The sequence below is a fragment of the Staurois parvus genome, unplaced genomic scaffold, assembly GCF_062004578.1.
Source record: "Staurois parvus isolate SC_StPar_1 unplaced genomic scaffold, SC_StPar_1.0 ptg000310l, whole genome shotgun sequence".
Taxonomy (NCBI): Eukaryota; Metazoa; Chordata; class Amphibia; order Anura; family Ranidae; genus Staurois; species Staurois parvus.
In genome coordinates, this window is record NW_028318106.1 from 645,289 (window position 1) to 667,201 (window position 21,913).

The 21,913-nt window shown below is 42.0% G+C and overlaps 2 protein-coding genes across 3 annotated transcripts in view; one reads left to right on the forward strand and one right to left on the reverse strand.

The window, feature by feature from the left end:
- Positions 1-21,214, reverse strand: part of MALT1 (MALT1 paracaspase) — a 253,242-nt gene extending 232,028 nt beyond the window's left edge. Inside the window, exon 1 of the mRNA XM_089683427.1 lies at positions 21,131-21,214. The gene's annotated coding sequence lies outside the window, so the exon portion shown is untranslated. The remainder of the gene's footprint in view (positions 1-21,130) is intronic.
- The window catches only part of ALPK2 (alpha kinase 2), a 210,381-nt gene continuing 203,854 nt past the window's right edge, over positions 15,387-21,913 (forward strand). For both annotated transcript variants that reach the window (XM_089683424.1, XM_089683425.1), the window contains exon 1: positions 15,387-15,442. The gene's annotated coding sequence lies outside the window, so the exon portion shown is untranslated. The remainder of the gene's footprint in view (positions 15,443-21,913) is intronic.

The following is a 21,913-nucleotide window of genomic DNA, read 5'->3' on the forward strand; positions in this document are numbered from 1 at the left end:
GCATCAGTGAGACTAAACAATACCCCATCATTGATGTATGTAGGTGGAATAGTGCCCCAATGTTGGTATTGGTGGGAAGATTGGTGTCTGTGGGAGGAATAGTTTTGCATCATTGGTGTCAGTGAGAGAAAAGATGCCCCATCACTTTTGCCAGTGGGGAAAATAGTGCCCTATGGTTGGTGTTAGTGGGTGAAATGATGCCCAAGGGCCAAAATAAGGCAAGCAAAGGGCCACATCTAGCCCACAGGCCATGGTTTGGAAATTACTGATCTGGAGTACTGAAATGAAGATGATTCACCCCACATGCCCAACCAAATACAGAGTGCCCATCATTAGCCTTACTTGTTCATTATGGAATATTAACTCTGTGCTCTCCAGTCTTAGAGTCCACCTTCATGGAAGTTACATTTATAAAACACCCACGGCTTAAAAAGCCCAGTCCAGATTCCTTTTCCAAAATGGACAAAAGCAGTTGAATGCTCAATCCACCCAAAACTGATAAATGATATATGATATATGAAAGGACTAATCGCCAACTACCTTTTTCAGACTATTGGAGATGTTCCTGTAAGACTTCCATTGCTTTGCCATCTCTGGTCCCGTTCATCACTATAAAGTCTCATTCCTGCTGCAGATTCCTAGATGTAAAATGTAGACTAAACCAATGAGAGAGGAAAAGCCTCTGTTGTACTGGCAGTGGCAGGTGTGCTGCGTATTGGGCAATAGTCTGTGTCACAGCGCCGCACTTTCTGTATTCGGTGTGAGTGCTGTAGGCACCTGTTCACAAGAAGACGTATGAGTGATAATTAGGCTCTGGTAAACTCACTAGTGAGATGAAATGTTAGTTGACATAATGTTGTTCCTACTTTATTGCAGCTGTGGACTAGGCTGTGTTTTGTCAGACGCAATGAAATTTGAGCACTTTACTGTTGTACAATACTATTCTAGACATGTCCCACAAACTGCCAGGGCCTACTGCATTAAAGCAAAATGCAAATTATTTTTTTTTATCCCCCCTTTGTGTTAAAGCGTTATTAATCCCAAAACCAAAAATGTAATATATTGCAGCTTACCAACCATTAGTTTTCTTTTTTTTTAGTCTTTTACCTTTCTGTTTTCACCTGATGATCTGGCCAGTAATACGTCTCCTGCATTAGAGCACCCCCACTGCGGGCACCTTTGGACAGCACCATTGTTAATTTGGATAGGGGAGTGTTAGCAGGGGCGTCCCTAGGGTTGGTGTCACCCAGTGCGGTAACAGTTGGTGTCACCCCTCCGACGATCCCCGCAGGATGGATGGGATCTGCAGATTGAGCATAATGGATCGGAGTCCGATCCCTTATGCTTCCCAATCCGCACATCCCATCCATCCTGTGGGGATCATCGGCTTGCGTTAAAACTTACCTTTTTGTGGAGCTCGTAGAGAGATCAGTAAACCCCGTATAGGTTGCAAGCCAACGTTCCCTGCAGGATGGATTGGATCTGCGGATTGGGGAGCATAATGGATCGGACTCCGATCCAATATGCTCAATCCACAAATCCGATCCATCCTGCGGGGATCGTCGGCTTGCTTTAAAACTTACCTTCTCAAATAGCGGGTCCGGTGTCACCCCGTGTGATAGGTGTCAACCAGCGCAGCGCACCTGCCTAGGGACCCCACTGTGTGTTAGATGGACTAGCAGATCTACAACTGTAGACACACTAACAAGATTAAATCAAATTCCATCTAATACTTTTATAAGCAGTTACAGCAACATTTTTGTTTTCCTTTTGGGATAAATGTTTTACATACATAAATAAAAGATGATCATTGTAAGCACCCCTGACATTGGTAAATGGTTTGTCTCATTCCTCTAACTGCTACGCCTGCAAGAGAGCTTCTTCTGTTAAAAAAAACAGCAGACTTACTGGTAGACATGTGCATTTTGTTTTGTTACAATTAATTTTTTGGACAAAAATTTTATTTTCGGAGATTGAGATGTATATGAATCTCCGAATGGACATAGAAACTAATGTAAACAAAAAAAAAAAAGTTATAACGAAATTAACAAATGCATTTGTTTTATTAGGATGATGTCACACAATGCGATAGTAGTTTGGGCTCATAGGGAAATTAATTTAATTTTTAAAATTGTTCAATGATTTGGATACTGAATGGATCCGAATTTCATTCCATTCGTTAATTCAGATGCACATGGTGCCAGTCGATTTCATCCAAACAGGTCATGCCATTTCCCTTGGTGGGTTGGACTAGTGTCTGAAAATATCAAATCCTTCTGATTTGAATCCGCCCAATTCCATAATATATCAAATAAATAGCAATCTTCGGGAAAAACTTTCAAGTTCACTTTGACCAACAAATATATACAAATGCTGAAGATACGAAACAAATTCCGAAAAACAAATCCGTTCAAAAGAACGAATATGACAAAACAGAAATAAAAGAAAACGAATGTAGCTGTCGCATCTAAGAATTGGTAAGCTGGAGTATAATAAATGTTTGCATTTGGGTGTAATACTGTTTAAAACATATACAGTAAATATAAAAACAGGCGTCCCACTTTAATAGGCAAGTAAAACTGAAAGCATATCCTAAAGTATATCCAAAGCCAACATTTTTTTCATTTTGGATCCATAGGTGAGGAGTTCGTCATGTCCTCTGTCATGTTTTTGTTGCTGTGTGTGATCCAGTTAGGCAGATTTGCCTTCTCCTTTTGTCCTTTTGATCTTTGTCCCTGGAACTAAAAGTGACGAATAATCCAAAATTTTGAGTTGCCACTAGAATGGGGATAGAAGGAAAACCTTCCATTAGGAACAGTTGTTGCAGTAACAGCTGTCTAAGGGAGTCTTTCCTTCAGCCTAGAGAGAGATTTCCTCTCACTTCCTGCTGTGTCCACATGCCAATAAGTGAAAGAAAGTCTCCCCAATAGGACATCAAAAAAAAGCACTGTCAGTGTTTTCTTTCTGTCCAAAATGAAATTGAAAAAGTGTGGGCTTTAGATACTTTCTTATGGACAGTAAAATCCCAGATTTCCCAGTAACAAGCATGAACAATACTTTTTCTGACAAAGCATTCAGAGAGAGATTTTGGCTTGATCATATCATGTGACAATCAAGGCCTGGGTTTATACACAGGGCCTACTTTATACCCTTCACTCTTACCTCTAGGAAAGAAAAGGAACCTCCAGGCTCCTGCTCCCCTGCCAAACACAACCACCCTCTCTATTCGCTGGCACCTACCTAAATGCTCCTTAAACTCACCTATTCATATGACATTCGGACCTTGAGACTTCTCTCTTTTTCCGTGTCACCACCTGACATGGACACTTCCTATTTTCTTTCCAGCATTGGAGTCCTCTCAGAAACCAATAGTTACTCTACAGATGATAATGGTAGGCTCAGAAACAACTGCAGCAATGGATTAATGGTCCTCTACACTCTGAAATAGCATCAGAAAGAGACCAAAACACAAACCCGGCTTTAAAATAGAACTGGACCAGGTTATGGGCATTCAAATACTAGGTATTCTTAAGCAGAAAATAAACTTTACTGACCTCCGAAGTTACAACAACTGTGGAGAAGTTCATCCTCATACAGTGCTACCCTCTTGAGAGCTGCTGGTTTTGGGTCCCCCCTTACCTCCTGCACAGCCAGGCAACATGCATTTTGTACTTACATCCAGAAACAAGAAACAGTCCATGGGCTTGGTTATTTAGGTTTTATTAGGGAATTTAACTTGGATAGGGTATAGGGTTATGGGATCCCCAATTTGATTGCAGAATAACGTTTTGAGGACAACTTCCTTCTCTAGAAACTGCTACAACAGTGGTAGATGAATGACTGTGGTCCAGCCAGAACCCTGACAAGCTCTTTATCAAAGTACTGCAGCTCGAAGGAGCTCTGAGTCCCCTTGAATAGATTTTAGCAAAATCTCAACTTGTAGGAGCTCTAACTCCCCTAAGTGTTCAAAATACCAGCCCACCTGCCTACGGTATCTGCTCTCAGGACAGGGGATTGGGTAAGCTATGAACTATCCCCGGAAGATTTGCCAGAACTTTCATCCAGCACACTTCTTCCTTTTAGGCCCTAGGGGTGTAGAGGTACTCACACTATCCTTGTCCTGCTGCTGTGGATAGAACTGCTTTCAGGCCTCTGTAGCTCAGCTGGTTCTTTTCCAAGCTTGTCAAGGTGTCCTTCCCCGGAGGACTGCAGGGCAGTGGAGCTCCCTCTTTCAGCTTCCTCATATTTCCATCTCCAGCTTCCAGCCTCCATCCTGGAAACAAGACCCCACTTCTTTGGAGCCCCTTCCCACGCCACAAAGCAACATTTCTCAGCAATCCATCTTCCACCCGACTTCCCTGCTGGACAGGCTTTGTCATATTTATGGGCTGATCTGCCACACTGCCAGGCCTCCTGCCTGGGGTTGGCCAGACTTCCATAAATATGCAGATAAGCCCCTTGCCACCTCCATCTACTGACTACAAGCTTCTAGAGCAGAGGGAGGTATCAGAGGACTGACCTGTAGATTCTTCCAGCCCTGACTTGAAGTAAATTCTCTAAGTAAACCTTCTAGCAAGCCTCTAACTACTGCTATATCAGTGGTCTCCAAACTGCAACCCAGAGGCCGAATGCAGCCCTTTGCTTACTTTTATCTGTCCCTTGGGACACTATTTAATCCACTGACACCAATGAAAGGCATAATTCCTCCTAATGACACCAACGATGGGACACATTCCTACCAATGACATAAATGATGGGGCATAGTTCCTCCCAATGACACCAACAATGGGGTCTAATGACACCAATGATGGGACACAATACCTCCCAACGACACTAATGAGGAGACACAATTCCTCCCACTGTCACGCAGTGATACAGGATTGTTTACTCCTGCTGATGCTGGGACATTTTGTATTCCTGTTGGCCACAGTCTAGCTCTTCTAAAGACTGAAGAACAGTAAACTGGCCCTTTGCTTAGAAATTTTGGAGACCCCTGTGTTACGATCGCAGCGTCAGACCCCAGCCCAAACTCGTGACCAAAGGACTAGCCAATCTAAAACCGCGCTGTCACGTGCGTAACAATGCCACTGCCCAGCTGCACTCTGCACAAAGATTTTCCAGCTAATGGACCACAATCTGTGTACTTGAAGCCTGGGAGCGATTGTTACTGGGTCAGGTTAATTAGGCAATTAACCCTTCACACTGCCACCACCTCCTTTTTGTACAGAGAAAGAGGAAACTCGGCAATATCAGCAATAACACTATGATGTTTGAATAATTGTTTGTATACACAATGTCACCGCAGACAGATGTATGCAGACGGTTAAAACACACAGTAGCGTTCTTCAGAGGCAGGAATTCGTAGTTTGCATTAAAGAGCGTTAGAAACAATTCAACACTTTCAGAAAGTAAGATTTATTACTAAAAGTTCAAAAGGGTGCAATAAAAATATTTACAGAAAAAGATGTAGACAATATATATATAAATATACAGAGAACTATAGCACAGCAAAGAGATAACAGAAAGGAATTTAGATAGATAAAGTACTTGCCAGTCAGCCTTGATTTAAGCAGCTTCCAAGTTTCAGAGCCAAAAGGATGCTTTTATCTCCCACTGTCAGCTTCGATGTTAAAGCGGGGAGATCTTCCACTCTCCCACAGCTCAACTCAGCCTGCTTTTTCTAGCAACTCCACAAGGCGTCTCCCTGGAGCAGTACCCAATTGCCTCATTTGGGGAGGGAGGTGTAGGTGGAGACCTAAGCTATAACCAAAAACTCTCCTAGCTTCTATTATGATTCATAAATTATTCTCGGTGCATTTAGCAGCCTTGCCACTAGTAGATTAATATGCAGATGCATCTGTGGAATGGTTAGATATGAAATATTCGCTTGAATGGTTCAGGAGATATAATTTTCTGCTCTCCGGTATATGTCAGATAGGGGGTGTAATATACTGGGGAATTTGTATTAACGTCAGCCGTCCGAATATGTGCTCCATGTTTGTGTAATTACGTCCTATTTGAAGGTATCACTTATATGAAACAGTGAGTTTTTAAATGTAAGTCTGTTTTTATGACCCCTTGGAAGGTCTTTTGAACTCCGTGATGGACTTGGTTTACGCTTTTACGATATTCCCGATTGCAGAGCTAACAGACAGCTAGGCACCAGCTAGGCTGGGGGTTTTATAGCTCTGGTGCTTTCCTGCTGTGCCTTGATTGCCTGTGACCTCTGTCATCACCCAGACCACATGTCACTCAACAGAGAGGGAGGGGGGATGAGGGAAGCTGCTTTGGGAGTGAGAGATACAAGATGGAGGGTTGGAGCAAAATGGATGACCGCGTCCATCTCTGTATGTACGATAGCTACACCCTGAGCTATATAAACCAGAGGGCGCTACACTCATATTTTACAAGACAAACAATGAAATCCTTCCAATCTGGCCTCAGCACTCCCCTATTCCCATGCACCTGCTCTGTGTAGGTGTAGCACTACCCTTTGAGGGGGCTTCTGTAGTTTAGCTGGTTCTTTTCCCAAAACAGTGCAAATGCAGCCACGTACACTCCAAGAAACCACTTACTCAGATACAGTAGCACAAGTACAGTCATACTGGAACATTCTTCAGGTTTACGGCTGGAGACCATGAAGCAGCTTCAACACAAGTAAAGGCAGACTGGAACAGTCCATGGGTTCACTTTTCAGGACCATGAAGTAGCTGCAGCACAGAAAACACCCACTGCTCTACTCAAAGTATCCTGGGGCTCTACTCGCATGGAACAAGAATTCCTGAATAGTAGTCCAGCATCCAGTCCTAAGGGCTCCAGGGGCAGGAACACCCCTCCCCCCTTCCATTCCCCTCATAGATCCATTCCCTCAGCGGGGATATAAAATACCATCTCCTCAGGGCTCCAGGCTATTTAACAGAATCCCAAACACCATCTGGGCACATATCCTCAGGGATTGGCTAGGCCCTGCTTAATATTCAGGCTGGCCATTTGAATTCTCCCTCCCTAAGTTCCAGAAACTCCTTCTGGAGGCAAAGGGAAATAAACAACTCCCAGCCTGTTAAACTCTGAGCAGAGCAAAGCAACTGATCACTGTTCCTCCAATTACAGCAGGGCCCAAAAACAAAATTGATGTAATTAGGAGGGTGCAACATTACTTCTGGTAGGGGAATGCTGAGCTACCTACTTACAGAAAGTGAATGTAAAACGGAGAATCTATGACTGCTGATGATTTACTTCACAGTGGCTACAGCTACGGGTCAGTGAGGGCTTGTTTTAAAGCCTATTCACTGCCTGACCATAGTTCTATTTTTAAAATGTAAGTATATAGCAACTAATTCATTTCAGTAAAGTATAAAACATGCAGTATTTTTTTATCTCTGTGTATTATTAGATGATTTTATGTAAAATACAAATATGTAAAATGATGGTTTTAAATTATTTACTTCAAATGTGTCACACGGTATTAAGATTTGTCTTTATATTATTGTTTTGTAGTATTCTGCATGCAAAAGTAAATTAAAAGAATTATTACTCCCTAAATCTTTGCATATTGGTAGGGGAAAGGAAAGTGCCTATGCATTGCCAACAGCAGCCAGATTGAAGAAGTTGAGTTTCTACAGCTGCCCTTTTCACCCTTTTTGCCATAGAAAAATCATTACAATAATGTTCAGTTCTCAGGGGACCTTTGCTAAAAAATGATTAAATCTAATCTCGTGGTACATTAGCATGATCAGTTAGCTGTAATTATAATTATTATTATACAGGATTTATATAGTTTGCACAGTGCTTTACAAAATGCATCCAGTACAGTTATAATTCAATTCAATACAAGATGGATTGGGGGCCCTTCTCATTAGAGCTAACAATCTAAGCAGGAGAGTCAAGTTATACAAAAGGGAATAGCTGTTGGGATGTGCTGATGGAGAGAATAAAAAGACAATTTTTTCTGTTAGAAGCTGGATAGGCTTCACTGAAGAGAAGGATTTTCATGGATCGCCTAAAGGTGGGTAGAGTAGTAAATACTTAGACAGATTGAGGTAAGGAGTTTCAGAGGATGGGAGAATCCCTAGAGAAGTCCTGGAGGCAAGCATAGGAGGAGGTGATGAGGGAGCAAAAGAGCAGGAGTTCTTCTGAGGACTGAAGAGAGCGGTTTGGTTGGTTCTTCGAGACTAGTTTAGTGGTGTAGCTGGGGGCCAAGTTGTTGATGGCGTTGTAAATTGCTGTTTATTTTTTAATATTATTCAAGGAGTGAGCGGAAGCCAGAGGAGGAATTGGTAAAGGGGAGTGGCACACACTGAGTGGTTGGTAAGGTGGATGAATCTAGCAGCAGCATTCATGATGGACTGAAGGGGTGATAGCCTATGTAGAGGTAAGCCAATGAGGATGAAGATGCAGTAGTCAGGGTGAGAGATAAGGGAATGAATTAGAAGCATTGTGGTGTCATTGGTTAGGAAGGATGCAAATATTCGCAAGCACCCCAAGGATCTCCAAATGCTGCCCAAAAGGTTTTTATTGCAGAAAGATCACTTCACAAAGAAACAAGTGCAACGTTTCGGAACCGAGCAAGGCCCCTTCATCAGATATGTGATACACACATCCTGCGTGGCTCCAAAACGTTTCACTTGTTTCTTGGTGATATGATATTTCTGCAATTATAGCCTTTTGGACAGCATTTGGAGATCCTTGGTGTGCTGGCAAATATTTGCATTTATCCAAGACGTTTCTAGTAACCAACTGGTAGTCGCTACAGCACCCAGTATTGGAGAGCCCTGTTTCCAGAAACGTGTGCTATGGGAATATAGACAAGACTGTAATTGGTTAGGAAGGGGCATATTTTGGAGATGTTGCAGAAGTTGAGGTCAGCAAGATTTGAACAGTGATTGGATGTGGAGCCTAAATGAGAGTTTAGAGTCCAGGATTATACCTAGCACCTTGAAATGTGAGGATGGACTGACAGTTGGGCCATCAATCTTGACAGAGAAGTCAGGGAATGCGGCACATGGGGGAGGAAATATTATGAGCTCAGTTTTGGATTGAGTTTTAGGAAGTGTCAATAATAAAAAATTAACAAATGAGGTATGTAATGCACCTAGTGAATTTTATTCCACAGTGCATTATTTTTTTAACACCACCCCCCACCCTTCTCTCTGCAGCTTACACACAAAAATATGCACATATACACACTGTGACAAATTTATTTGGAACAATAATCATGAGATTAAACAAATAATTTTGGCGATATAAGGAATACAGACAGTGGAAATTGCAGCATACTTAAGTGCATCGATGGTTAGTGGAAAGAATTTACCTTACAATGGTCCCACTCCTCTGGCTCTATCAAGTAACACTGCAGCCACTAACACGTGGGTCATCAATCTTCAACTGTACCCTGGAGGATAATGATCACACTAGAGCAGGGGCGGACTGACAACTCATGGGGCCCCGGGCAATAGGGGATCATGGGGCCCCTGTGTCCTTGCCAAAACTCAAAAAAGCCTATGAAAAAGGTACCAGGGGCATCTCATGGGGCCCCCTACTGACCCCGGGCCCTTGGGCAGTGCCCGATTTTCCAAATAGTCAATCCGCCTCTGCTCTAGAGAAATATAGGAAATAAAATCAAATATCAGATTGCTTGTCTCTTCCTCTAATTTTTATATACCCCTATACCTTTTCAAAGTACCTGTTGTTCTAATGACAAGTAAATTAGAGATGGACCTTTCAGGTCATGTGAAAATTCCTAACATGAGTTTGGTGAGTGGTGGACATCAGGTGGTGACCATGTAATAAGGATGGAGAAACAGTGTATATGTAGTGTCAGTGCCAAGAATAGTAGGATGCAGGGGCGGACTGACCATTTGGAAACTCAGGCACTGCCCGAGGGCCTGGGGTCAGTAGGGGGCCCCATGAGATGCCCCTGGTACCTTTTTCATAGGCTTTTTTGAGTTTGGGCAAGGACACAGGTGTCCCATGATCCCCTATTGAGGGCCCTGGGTCAGTAGGGGGCCCCATGAGATGCCACTGGTACCTTTTTCATAGGCTTTTTTGAGTTTGGGCAAGGACACAGGGGCCCCATGATCCCCTATTGCCCAGGGGCCCCATGAGTTGTCAGTCCGCCCCTGGTAGGATGGCCCAGAAAAGCAATCTGTGTTAAACCATTCTTAGGAACCCCTCAGAGACTGACATGCTGAGTAACCATGTCTATTACAAAGCTGCAGTAAGAGCAACATGAAACACGAACGTAGTCTCCTTCAATGAACTCTGAGGGCAAAAAATAGGACAACCCCTCAGTATGGCTTAGACAAGGAAAAGATGGCATCTCTGGAAGAAACAACCACTAAAAACTCTGGTCATTACAGTATATTAGAATGAAATGTGCTTTTATTTACCAAGCATAGTATTTTTGTGATCAGAATGCTAGGTTGTATTTTGGCATGGTGTGTTTTTTAAGACCTGATTAGGGGTTAATGTGCAATGCTCCATGTGAGAAGGACAACCTACAAGGACAATTTACTCCATACATACTCCAAAAGCATTTCTGTGATATTGAGAAATGTTTAAATGAGTTTATATGACTGCCCAAACTTATAACATTACACAAACAAGTCCTTCTCCCCTTCTTCGGTTTCATGTGGGCTGGATGATAGTGTTCTCTGTCCTCAACAACTGCTATAACAGCCATACCTGCTTTATTACTAGCTGGGAAATCCAGCAAACGGCAGACAAGAGGTAAGCTTTAAAGAAATTGCATAAAGGTATATTAAATAAATAAATAAATAAATAAAAAAGATCAAATTGAAAAGAAAACCTGACAACACTGTATTTTTTGGTTTAGGCACAAAGTGATTTGCACTGTTTGTTGGTAAAACAATTTGTCAACTGTCTGTTATACACAGTGAACAAATGTGGCCTGGACAATAAGGACTTCGTTAATTAAAGCTGAATGCCAGGCAAACGACTAAATATACAGTTTAACCACTTGAGCTCTGGAAGGTTTTACTCCCTTCATGACCAGGGCATTATTTGCTATTCAGCACTGTGCTTATTTAACTGGCAATTGCTTGGTCATGCAACACTGTACCCAAATTAAATTTATATAATTTCCTACAAATAGAGCTTTCTTTTGATTGTATTTGATCACCACTGCACTTTTTTTGTTTTGCGCTACAAAAATTGACTGAAAATTTTGAAAAAAAATATATACAGTGAGGAACAGAAGTGTTTGAACACCCTGCGATTTTGCAAGTTCTGCCACTTAGAAATCAGGGAGGGGTCTGAAATTCACATTGTAGGTGCATTCCCACTCAGAGACAGAATTAAAAAAAAAAAATTCAGGAAATCACATTGTATGATTTTTAAAGAATTTATTTGTCTTGCACTGCTGAACATAAGTATTTGAACACCTAAGAAACAGCAAGAATTCTGTCTCTCAAAGACCTGTTACTGTGCCTTTAAAAAGTCCACCTCTACTCCACTCATTAATCTAACTTAGTAGCACCTGTCTGAGCTCTTTAAAGACACCTGTCCACCCCACAGTCAGTCAGACGCCAACTACTACCATGGGCAAGACCAAAGAGCTGTCAAAAGACACCAGAGACAAAATTGTGGACCTCCACAAGGCTGGAAAGGGCTATGGGGCAATTGCCAAGCAGCTTGGTGAAAATAGATCAACTGTTGGAGCAATTGTTAGAAAATGGAAGAGGCTAAAGACGACTGTCAGTCTCCCTTGGACTGGGGCTCCATGCAAGATCTCACCTCGTGGGGTATCACTGATGATAAGAAAGGTGAGGAATCAGCCCAGAACTACAAGGGAGGAGCTGGTCAATGACATGAAGAGAGCTGGGACCACAGTTTCAAAGGTCACTGTTGGTAGAACACTACGTCGTCATGGTTTCAAATCATGCATTGCACGGAAGGTTCCCCTGCTCAAGTCATCACATGTCCAGGCCCGTCTGAAGTTTGCCAATGACCATCTGGATGATCCAGAGGAGGCATGGGAGAAAGTCATGTGGTCAGATGAGACCAAAGTAGAGCTTTTTGGTCTAAACTTCACTCCTCATGTTTGGAGGAAAAAGAAGGATGAGTTGCATCCCAAGAACACCATCCCTACTGTGAAGCATGGGGTAACATCATGATTTGGGGGTGCTTTTCTGCGAAGTGGACAGGATGACTGCACTGTATTAAGGAGAGGATGAATGGGGCCATTTATTGTGAGATTTTGAGCAACAACCTCCTTCCCTCAGTCAGAGCATTGAAGATGGGTCGTGGATGGGTCTTCCAACATGACAACGACCCGAAGCATACAGCCAGGATAACCAAAGAGTGGCTCCGTAAGAAGCATATCAAGGTTCTGGATTGGCCTAGCCAGTCTCCAGACCTAAATCCAATAGAACATCTTTGGAGGGAGCTGAAACTCCGTGTTGCTCAGCGACAACCCCGAAACCTGACAGATCTAGAGGAGATCTGTGTGGAGGAGTGGGCCAAAATCCCTGTTGCAGTGTGTGCAAACCTGGTCAAGAACTACAGGAAACGTTTGACCTCTGTAATTGCAAACAAAGGCTTCTGTACCAAATATTAACACTGACTTTCTCAGGTGTTCAAATACTTATGTTCAGCAGTGCAAGACAAATAAATTCTTTAAAAATCATACAATGTGATTTCCTGAATTTTTTTTTTAATTCTGTCTCTCAGAGTGGGAATGCACCTACAATGTGAATTTCAGACCCCTCCATGATTTCTAAGTGGGAGAACTTGCAAAATCGCAGAGTGTTCAAATACTTCTGTTCCTCACTGTATATATTTTTGACATTTTAATACATATCTAATATAAAAATTAAAAAAATAAAATGTCTTCCTAAATTTATGCCAAAATGCATTCTGCTACATGTCTTTGCTTAAAAAATCCCAATAAGTGTAAATTAATTGGTTTACCTGAAAGTTATAGCGTCTACAAATGGCGGTATATACAGTTAGTACTGGAATTTTTATTTATTTAACACTAGTAATGGCGGCGATCAGCAACTTATAGCGGGACTAATAGAACTGACTAACTGCCACTGACATCTCCAGCGACACTAATACAGTGAACAGTACTAATAAAAAGCACTGACGCTGTACTAATGACACTGGGCAGGAAGGGGTTAACATCTGGGGAGATAAAAGGGTTAACTGTGTGTTAGGGAGTGATTAGATTGTGTACTGTGTTGTGTTTTACTAAGGAGACCTGCTGTGCAGAGAGATACAAAGCAGCATGTCCATGCTGACAGGAGAGAACTGTTGTTTACACACAGATCTCTCCCCCATCAGCTTCGCCAACAATCACCAAGTCCCTGCCAGGACCTGGTGATTGACATCCTCAGCAGCCAATAGCAAAGCGGATAGGGCAACCTTTGCGCCCCCCCCCATCCGTAAAATGCGAAATCACGTATATTTATGTGATTTTGCACCGTCCTGTGCAGTACATCTGCTATGGGGTGGCGGGAAAGTGGTTAAAGAGACACTAGGGCTCGATGGGAGGGGGTTGAGTACATTAAAGATGAATTCCAGGTATGGACATTTTTGCATAGTTGCATTGTTCCTGCTTGGACCAATGTAAGTTTGTATGTGTCATAAATGTGGGATCCTCATAGAAGCTGGAAATCAATGTAATTGGCACCTTTACTACAATGATTTCTGCTAGCTTCTGGGTCCCATGCCAAGTGGCTGTCCTGCTTCTAATTGAACATAAGGGGTCTTCTCAACAAAATCCAAAAAGTTCTCTGATTGGACAAGGTCACTGTAACATCATGATCTTTACCTCATCCTCATCCTCATCCTCTTTTTGCAAGACTGTATCTATCAAGCTTCCAGCTGGCAGAACTATATACGGTCTGTACAAAATTCAAATCTATACTCTCCAGTAAACTGCCCAATTCCAGATTTCTGCATAGGTAACATAGGCCATGCCCTAGGGTGGCACATCTGATGGGGACAGCACACAGCAACCACACATCTTGTCTCTGACCCCAAACAACCCTACCAGTACAATCTGGCTGTATCCTCTTTGTTGCTGCTTTTGAAAAGTTTTGACATGTCTTCTGTGCAGGGGCGGACTGACCATTTGGAAACTCGGGCACTGCCCAAGGGCCTGGGGTCAGTAGGGGCCCCATGAGATGCCCCTGGTACCTTTTTCATAGGCTTTTTTGATTTTGAGCAAGGACACAGGGGCCCCATGATCCCCTATTGTCCGGGGGCCCCATGAGTTGTTAGTCCACCCCTGCTCCTGTGGTTATTGAATCTGATCTTATCAGTGTAAGACAATGGCAAGCCAGCTGTTTGGGTATTGGGAGAGGACAGTTGAAGACGTTTATCTTAAAGGTCCCCATGGGCGGCTCAAATTTCAGATTATTCCAAGTGATATGGATGATATTTGAGCTGTAGGCAGCCCTGAAAGCACCACCTGGCTCAATTTAAAAATTGGCTGAGCTGGGTGGGAAATTATTGGCCAAAACAGTGACTACATCCAATCAGATGCAGTCAGTGATTGAGTATTCAGGTAGGCTGCTGCCCATGGAGATTTTTCCATCTATGCTGTTAGCTGAATGAGTGAAAAAAGTTGGGTATGGCTGCCTTAAGGCCCATGCTATGCTAGTGATCCTATCACTGGTGAAAACTCAGATTGGTGAGCCATCACTCCTTTGCTTACAGAAACCCTGGAGAAGGAAAATCGCCACTGAGGAAGCAATGTCTCACTCCTCCAGCTTCTGGGGGAGCAACAAGCAATAGTAGGTGGATATTTAATTTCCCTGCCTAGCCCTACATACTGAATTCTCACCAGCGGCAGGATCGCTAGAGCTAGAAACATAAACCTTTATCAATACTCCCATCGTACACATTCCTGACGTAGGCTAACACATGCCTGAAGAAGGGTTCTTGCGTGGCTCCGAAGCACTGCACTCTTCTGCAGTGATGTGATCGCTTTTAATAAAACCTTTTGGGTGGTATTTGAAGATCAATGGAGTGCTGGTGTATATATCCATTGACCTGGAAAGCATAAACCTGACCTAGTTCTCAGGATCAAAAGGTACAGCCTCGGAACACTTGTCCTGCAAAATCTCAAGTATGCAAAACCAATGAATCATTCAACCAAGTGTCTGCCCAAATATCAGTTTTGGGTGGACATGACCCTTTAAACATATGAATTCGGCACTTGCACTGATGACAGGCTGAGCAAACAAATATTTACTATATTTATATATGTGCCTAAAGATATTTATTGCTAGTCATAGTAAAATGCAACTACCGTCCGAATAATGTCTTGTGTGTAAGCTTACACTTCGAGAGCGCGCATGGTAGAAGTGTCGATTACATTTACTTGGCAAATAGATAAAAATAGATCAAGGCAAGGCATTAAAGGTAGAAGCTAGCATCACAAGCTTTTCATCAACCTCTGCTCAGATATAAGGTAAGACAAACTGTTAAGTGCTTGAAAACTCAAGAGTTTCTGCTCGTAATATTACTTGGTGTGGATGCCTTAATACTGGTGTCACTCGGATGACGTGTCGCTGTCGTATTCTTGGAATGAGAATGATGGCTGTTTAAATTCCCCTCTCTGTGTGAATGGCTAGCCGTGGGAAAGTGCCTGGGCAGAAGATACAACTTAATGGGGCTTTTGATAGCACAAAAGGAGAAATACTGTATTTTATGTATCAAAACAAGAAACAAATGGACTATGACACCAATACAATATGCCTCCATAAAGTACAAATAGCTAATACTGCATTTTAGTCTTCAATTTAGATATTTTGGGGCAATTCTCAATTTTGTACTAACTGGTGTGCTTAATGTATATCTGTCATGTGTTATGGAGCAGATGGAAATAATTTTGAAGGTAATTTTTTTTGATTCAAACTGCCACTGCAGCGAAAACCAAATCTTCTATTGGAATCTCAAATTCTATAGCAGAGGACTGTATGGATTGGGGGCAGAAGTATGGTCTGTGCCAGGACACTGCAGATATGTATTTCAAATGGCATCAATCAAAGAAAATTAAGTTGCCCTGAAGACATACAACGGCAGCCTAAGTGGAAGTAAACACGAAAACTGATTGGATGCATTTAGTTTGCTGAAGTACTGTGATTCATGGAGAACTGTCTTTTTTTTTGACAATATCGTTTTCACCTTTGTTTTTTGTATGTCACCATTGCTGGTAATCTTTAGTATCATTAAGTAATTTCCTGTGTATTAGGGATGAGCAAATCTGCTTGTGCTTGGCTTGCAAACTGTTTCACACGTTAATCGATGTTCAAAAACTTTGCCATAAACCCAACTGAAGTCTATAAGGGATGGGGAGGCGAAACCGGTTATTCATTCCTAGCAATTTGTAAGGATAATAAGCAAGCTATTGGCAAATAAAGGGCATGGGAAGCCAGACACCATCAGGGGGAACAGGTAAAAAATGCCAAAATTAAAGTACAATAGTCTAGTACAATATTGCTTCCTTTACAGAACTGTCAGCTCTCCCAAACAGCACCTATTTATACCACTGGGCTGTCCATTCCTTCAGATTATTGGCTCTTGGGACTCATTGACAAAAGGGAAAGTCATTACAGTGTAGGTTGTTCCTTATTTTCACTGGTAAACCTGCAACATTTTATGAATTGCAAACTCAGAGGATTCGTTGTAAACCCATGGCATTTCGAGCGCATCCCAACTGTCTACATACATGTGTTCCAGTGGTGGCTGTATATCATTGCATTCAGGTAGGCAATGCACAAGGTGAAAATGCAGGAGAGCAAGTGGCAGACAGGGTCATAGTATTGTCAATCCATAAGAGCGTAAGAGAGGGTTAGTATCCCTTTTAGGGTGATCTCCACTCTGTCTACAGCCAGTCTGGGATGGACATCCTTTTTCTTACTAGTGTACATAAAGTGAGGGTAGAACAGCTAAGTAGTGTTGTGCCCAGGAAAAATTACAAAAGCTATCCATGAAGATCTCCATTGGGTGATGGAAAGATAGCCATGTGCTTCTCTTCAGTGGACCTCAGCGTGAACATTGTTCAGCAATATCAGTTGTCAGTGGACTGTAGGAGTAGCCTATGCATGGACTCAGATTTGGTACAATGACAACCAAATGTGTCTATGCAGGACTAGGTGTATTATGAAAATAACTGTTCTGTCAATTATCATTTGTTGTTAAGTAAAGATTCAGAAAAGCAAGTTCCCTGACTGGATATTCCATAATGGGCGAACTGGGATGTATGATATGCCTAGCATTGCATTGAGGACTCTCACGCCCTGGAGGACTTGTTGTTCAGTGTCTGTTCTTGTGGCCCTCTAGGAAAAAGAGCGAGGAGGATTCTGCTGCTGTTTTGGAATGTAATTGAGGAAGACCGGTCTAGGAAGAATTATGCCCTTTAAGTCCCCCTGTTACAGAGCCACCCATGGACTGTAATGTTGCATTCCCCATGGGCCATATGGCCTGAGCAGAACCTTTTAGGCCCTGCGGTCACAAGATGGTATTGAAACCCTCAGCAGTACAAGACTATTAGTAGCACAACCTCTCATGTCCCATGACTTACAATAAACCAGCTGCCATGGGAACTGCTTATCAACTGCCACTATAAGTGCCCTTCTAATCTGGGTACCCACCTTGCAGGTTTGGAACAGCTCTCCCATAAAATGTAAAAGATTACTAGGGATAAGGTGGAGTGTGGTGAGCTTGAGAGCTATGGCGGAGCTCAAGCAACATGTAGGAGCTAAAGTTGAATGGGTTATCCCACTGGGGTATCCAGCTTGAAGACCTCAAGAGTGAATATGAAAATACTGTATATAAGCCTTACAGAGAGAACCTGGCTCCTGATTTGTGAATACTGCCATATCCCCTCCTTACATTTATTGGGAATAGCTGTTTTCTGTTAAAATCTATTACTAATAAGATGGACTGAGGACTTGTTGAGTTACAATTTGTTCTTTAAAATGGATATAGAAACATGATACTTTACCAATTGTGTGGACTGATTATGTTGCATTACAGTAAAGCAAGTTATTCTGCAAGGATTCATGTGTCCGTATGATGGTGTTAAAGGTGGGATTGGGAAAGCCACTTAATTATTCAGTCATTACTAGAGGAGAGAAGAAATCAGACAATTCTGGTTTGGGATGGTGGACAGCAGTCTTCCCTTGTTACACCTCCTTTTTCACTGAGCACCTTTGTTTTATGGGCCTCCGCAAGGATTCAATGCATTGCAACCTTGACCTGGAACCATTTGTGTACTGAGGCTTCAGATTAAGTAAATGTGTTCTGTTGCACAGGCTTAGGGCTATACAGGGAAACAGAACAGTTTATTACAACCACTGGGGCAACAAATCCCTGAAAAGCTTTAGACCTCTTGGACTAGACAACTAATTTAACACTCAAATCCAGGCAAAAAAGTTTCCCCATGCAGTTGGGCTGTGCCCACACTGCACGGGCCAGCTGCTTGTTTTGTCTAGGGGTGAGGAGAAAACATATACCCACCCGATCTTTCATTGGAAAACAGCATTCCCCTATGGTCCATTGGTGGACTGTTCCTGGTCTATGGATCCTGCTCTGGGCTTGATGACGTCAGGAACAGTTCACAATTCAAGACCACTGGAGCGCAGGGGTGTCGGAAGGGTCTTGTGCTGGAAGGATCGTTGGAACAGGTAAGTATATCTTCTTTCCAATCGGCCTATACAAAAACAAGCAGTTAATCTGTCCCATTGCATGGGAAAACTTTTTTCTTTACCCAGAGTTGGGCTTTAACCACTCCAGTCACTGGGAGGCATTATTCAGATCACGTTTTACAAGAGGAACTACCGGAACAAGGACCTTACTGGTAGAATGACCAGGTATAATTGTAATAAAAGATGCTGATTTAAGCAGATTGAAAATTACTTTTGAAATAATATTAACATATTAAAGAATATATGAGATTTTAATGATTGAATTTACATATATGTTAACATTCCATGCACCATCCCTCTCCCCACAGATAAAATAAAAGTTAGTCAGTTATGCCTATCATCCCTGAATAAAACTGGCCTGCTGCTGGACAATTTTACACCACTGTATCTTCTGCAGTATTTTATTTCTTGTAGTAAAGTCCCAGCCTGTGCTTTTTGTCTCTAGAAAATTTGAGCCTAGTCTTGATGTTTAAAATTGTCCCGTTGCTGGCCAGTTTGTGTACTTCTGTCTCCTCTGCAGTTTCTTAATTCTTATGGAAAAACACTTGCCTTACTCTTTCCATAGTACATTTCAAGCAATTATCTCTCATTAAAAATGTCTTGCTGCTGGCCAATTTTTTTTTTAGACTCCATCAGCAGAAACAGACTGCCACTGAAATCAACTGACCAATTTATATCTGCTGGTCAAAGGGGGGGACTGTTCGACACATACATTTTTTTATCAATGTTAAAGCTAACAAAAATAAAAAACTTTTTTTCAAACTAAAATGAATCAGATTGGGGCGATGCTGCTGCTATATGTAAGCCAAGCAAAATGCAAAAGAAAATAAAAAAAATATGTAGTGCCAGTGTATGCTGTTGCTGAGACTGTGAAAAACGTATAATTCTGTAACACCACATACAGCTTCAAAGCATCCTCTAGGCATGTTTAAAGCATTTGGGTATTTTCAATGTTGCTCTTGAAGCCACATGCAAAGAACTTTTACCATTTGTATGGTATAGAAACAAATGCTTAGGTACATGTCCCCTAAGGCAGTGCCCACCTTCCCATGTATTGTTTTTATCAGTAGTTTGCCTATTAGCCCTAAATATCAACAGCATTAAACAAGGGTCTTGCCTCTAAGTGATTTGCCAGATTTTGAACCCTTTGTGACCTGAACCTGGTCAGATTTGTCCATCACTAATAGTCAGTCAAGAATTTGAGAAAGGTCAGTTTCAGCAAGACCACAGGCAATTCTGGTAACTAGTACAACAAATGGCCACTGCCCCAGTCTATAACTGGCCTTCACAGCAAGGAGCACATGGAAGGGTGACGCATGTCAAACAACAAAAAAGAAAAATTCCCAGCTCTAACTTGCCAGCCAGCCTGCAAACAAATCGAATTAACCTGTCTAACAGTATGCATTAAAAACATGGATTTAGTTAGCACACATTTTCAAATACATGGGTAAGTTACAGAGCCTCGTCACGGCACCTCAGTATTATGTAGTTCCTAGATCTACAATTTTGAGAGCCTGCATAGTAGAGGCACATGTATTTAATGGATAGACCAAAGGTAGATGTACCTGAGGGAGCCCACCCCTCCTTAACCACTTCCAGTCCGGACACTTTTACCCCCTTCCTGACAAGGGCAATTTTCAGCTTTCAGCGCTATCACCATTTTTTTGAGACAGATAAAACTTTATTTTGGAGGTATTTATTCACCGCTGGGATTTTTATTTTTTTTGCTATGTAAATGAAAATATCCCAAAATTTTGAAAAAAAGTGTTTTTCTTATAAAATTTTGCAAATAAATAATATTTCATCATAAATCTTGGCCAAAATTTATTCCGTTATCTTTTTAGTAAAAAAAAAAAAATAAGCCAAATTAGTTTATAACCAAAAATTATACTTTTTAAACATTGTATTTTACATGTTTATATTATTAATTTATTTATTTTTTTACATACTGTCACCCTAGCAGTACAGTGTCACCATGGTGACACTGTACTACTTTTGGGGGGTGATGAAGATTTTTTTTTTTTTTTTACACTGATTGCTTTTACACCCATATAGGATGTAAAAGCAATCATTTCTCTTTCTCTCTGTCTGCATTCTTGCAGCCATTGAGAACTACTGAGTGAGCTGTGATTGGTCACAGCTTGTCACATGGTACAAGGCTGTTGTGAATAGCCTTGTACCATGTGACCTCTGTGATCATTCACAGATTTCACACGTAGTAAGCAATGATGTCAGAAATGACATCTTAAACAAAAAACTGTAGTGCAGCGCATAGATAAGAAAACATCAGCAAATATAATAGACATGATCATGTAGATTGATAAAAAAGCCTTAGTGGTATAAATGTCACTTCAAATGATTAGATAAAATTCCAGGGAGTAATTACATCTGGGAGTGGATAATAGGCCAGGAAGATGTAAGAGAAAATAGCGAGAATGCAAACTCACCAGAAGCACTAAAATATTGCGCATTGGATGATGTAATCCGGCTTAAAGGACTCCCATCGGATGGAAATTGGTCTGGTCTAGAAGTTGTCCACCTCTGATCTCATGCACATAAAGGAAGGTGTCAATCAGAGGTCCCTCTTCGGGGTCTTTCTTAGAGGTCTGGTCATGTAGTATATCCCATCCTCCAATTTGGAGGAACCAGAATCCTGGGGGTTAAGTGCTCATAATGGAGCCAAAGAGAGGGGGGATCTCATAGTGTAGTATGGTACATAGTTTATTGAATAGTCAAAAGAATTAAAATGAGTGTGTATAATAAGTACATACATGTAGCAAAAAGTACTGATCAAATGAAGATGAAACACTATATCAATTAACAGTAACCTGTGCCTGCAATGTTACTGACCAGTGTGATGGTTGTAACATCTTGCTTACTACTTTGCATGTGATCACTGATTGGCCAATCAGTGATCACATGATCGGGACCTCATACAGAGGTCCCGTCTGACGATCGGTGTTTCACTGTGTCCGGAGGACACAGCGGGCACCGGATCGCAGTGCTGCGCGCTCCTGGGGAAAGCGCACAAGCAGGGTGCGGGGAGGCCGTTTATAAACCCTGCAGTGCCACCGTCCGGCCGTTTATATACAACGGCCGGTCGGGAAGTGGTTAAAGGTACAGGAGCGCACTGGACACCCAGCATGTAGCACAATGGCAGCCAAGGTGTCCAGTGCGCCCCCTTAATCATCAATTCAACAGTACAAAAAATGGCAACTGCCCCAATCTAT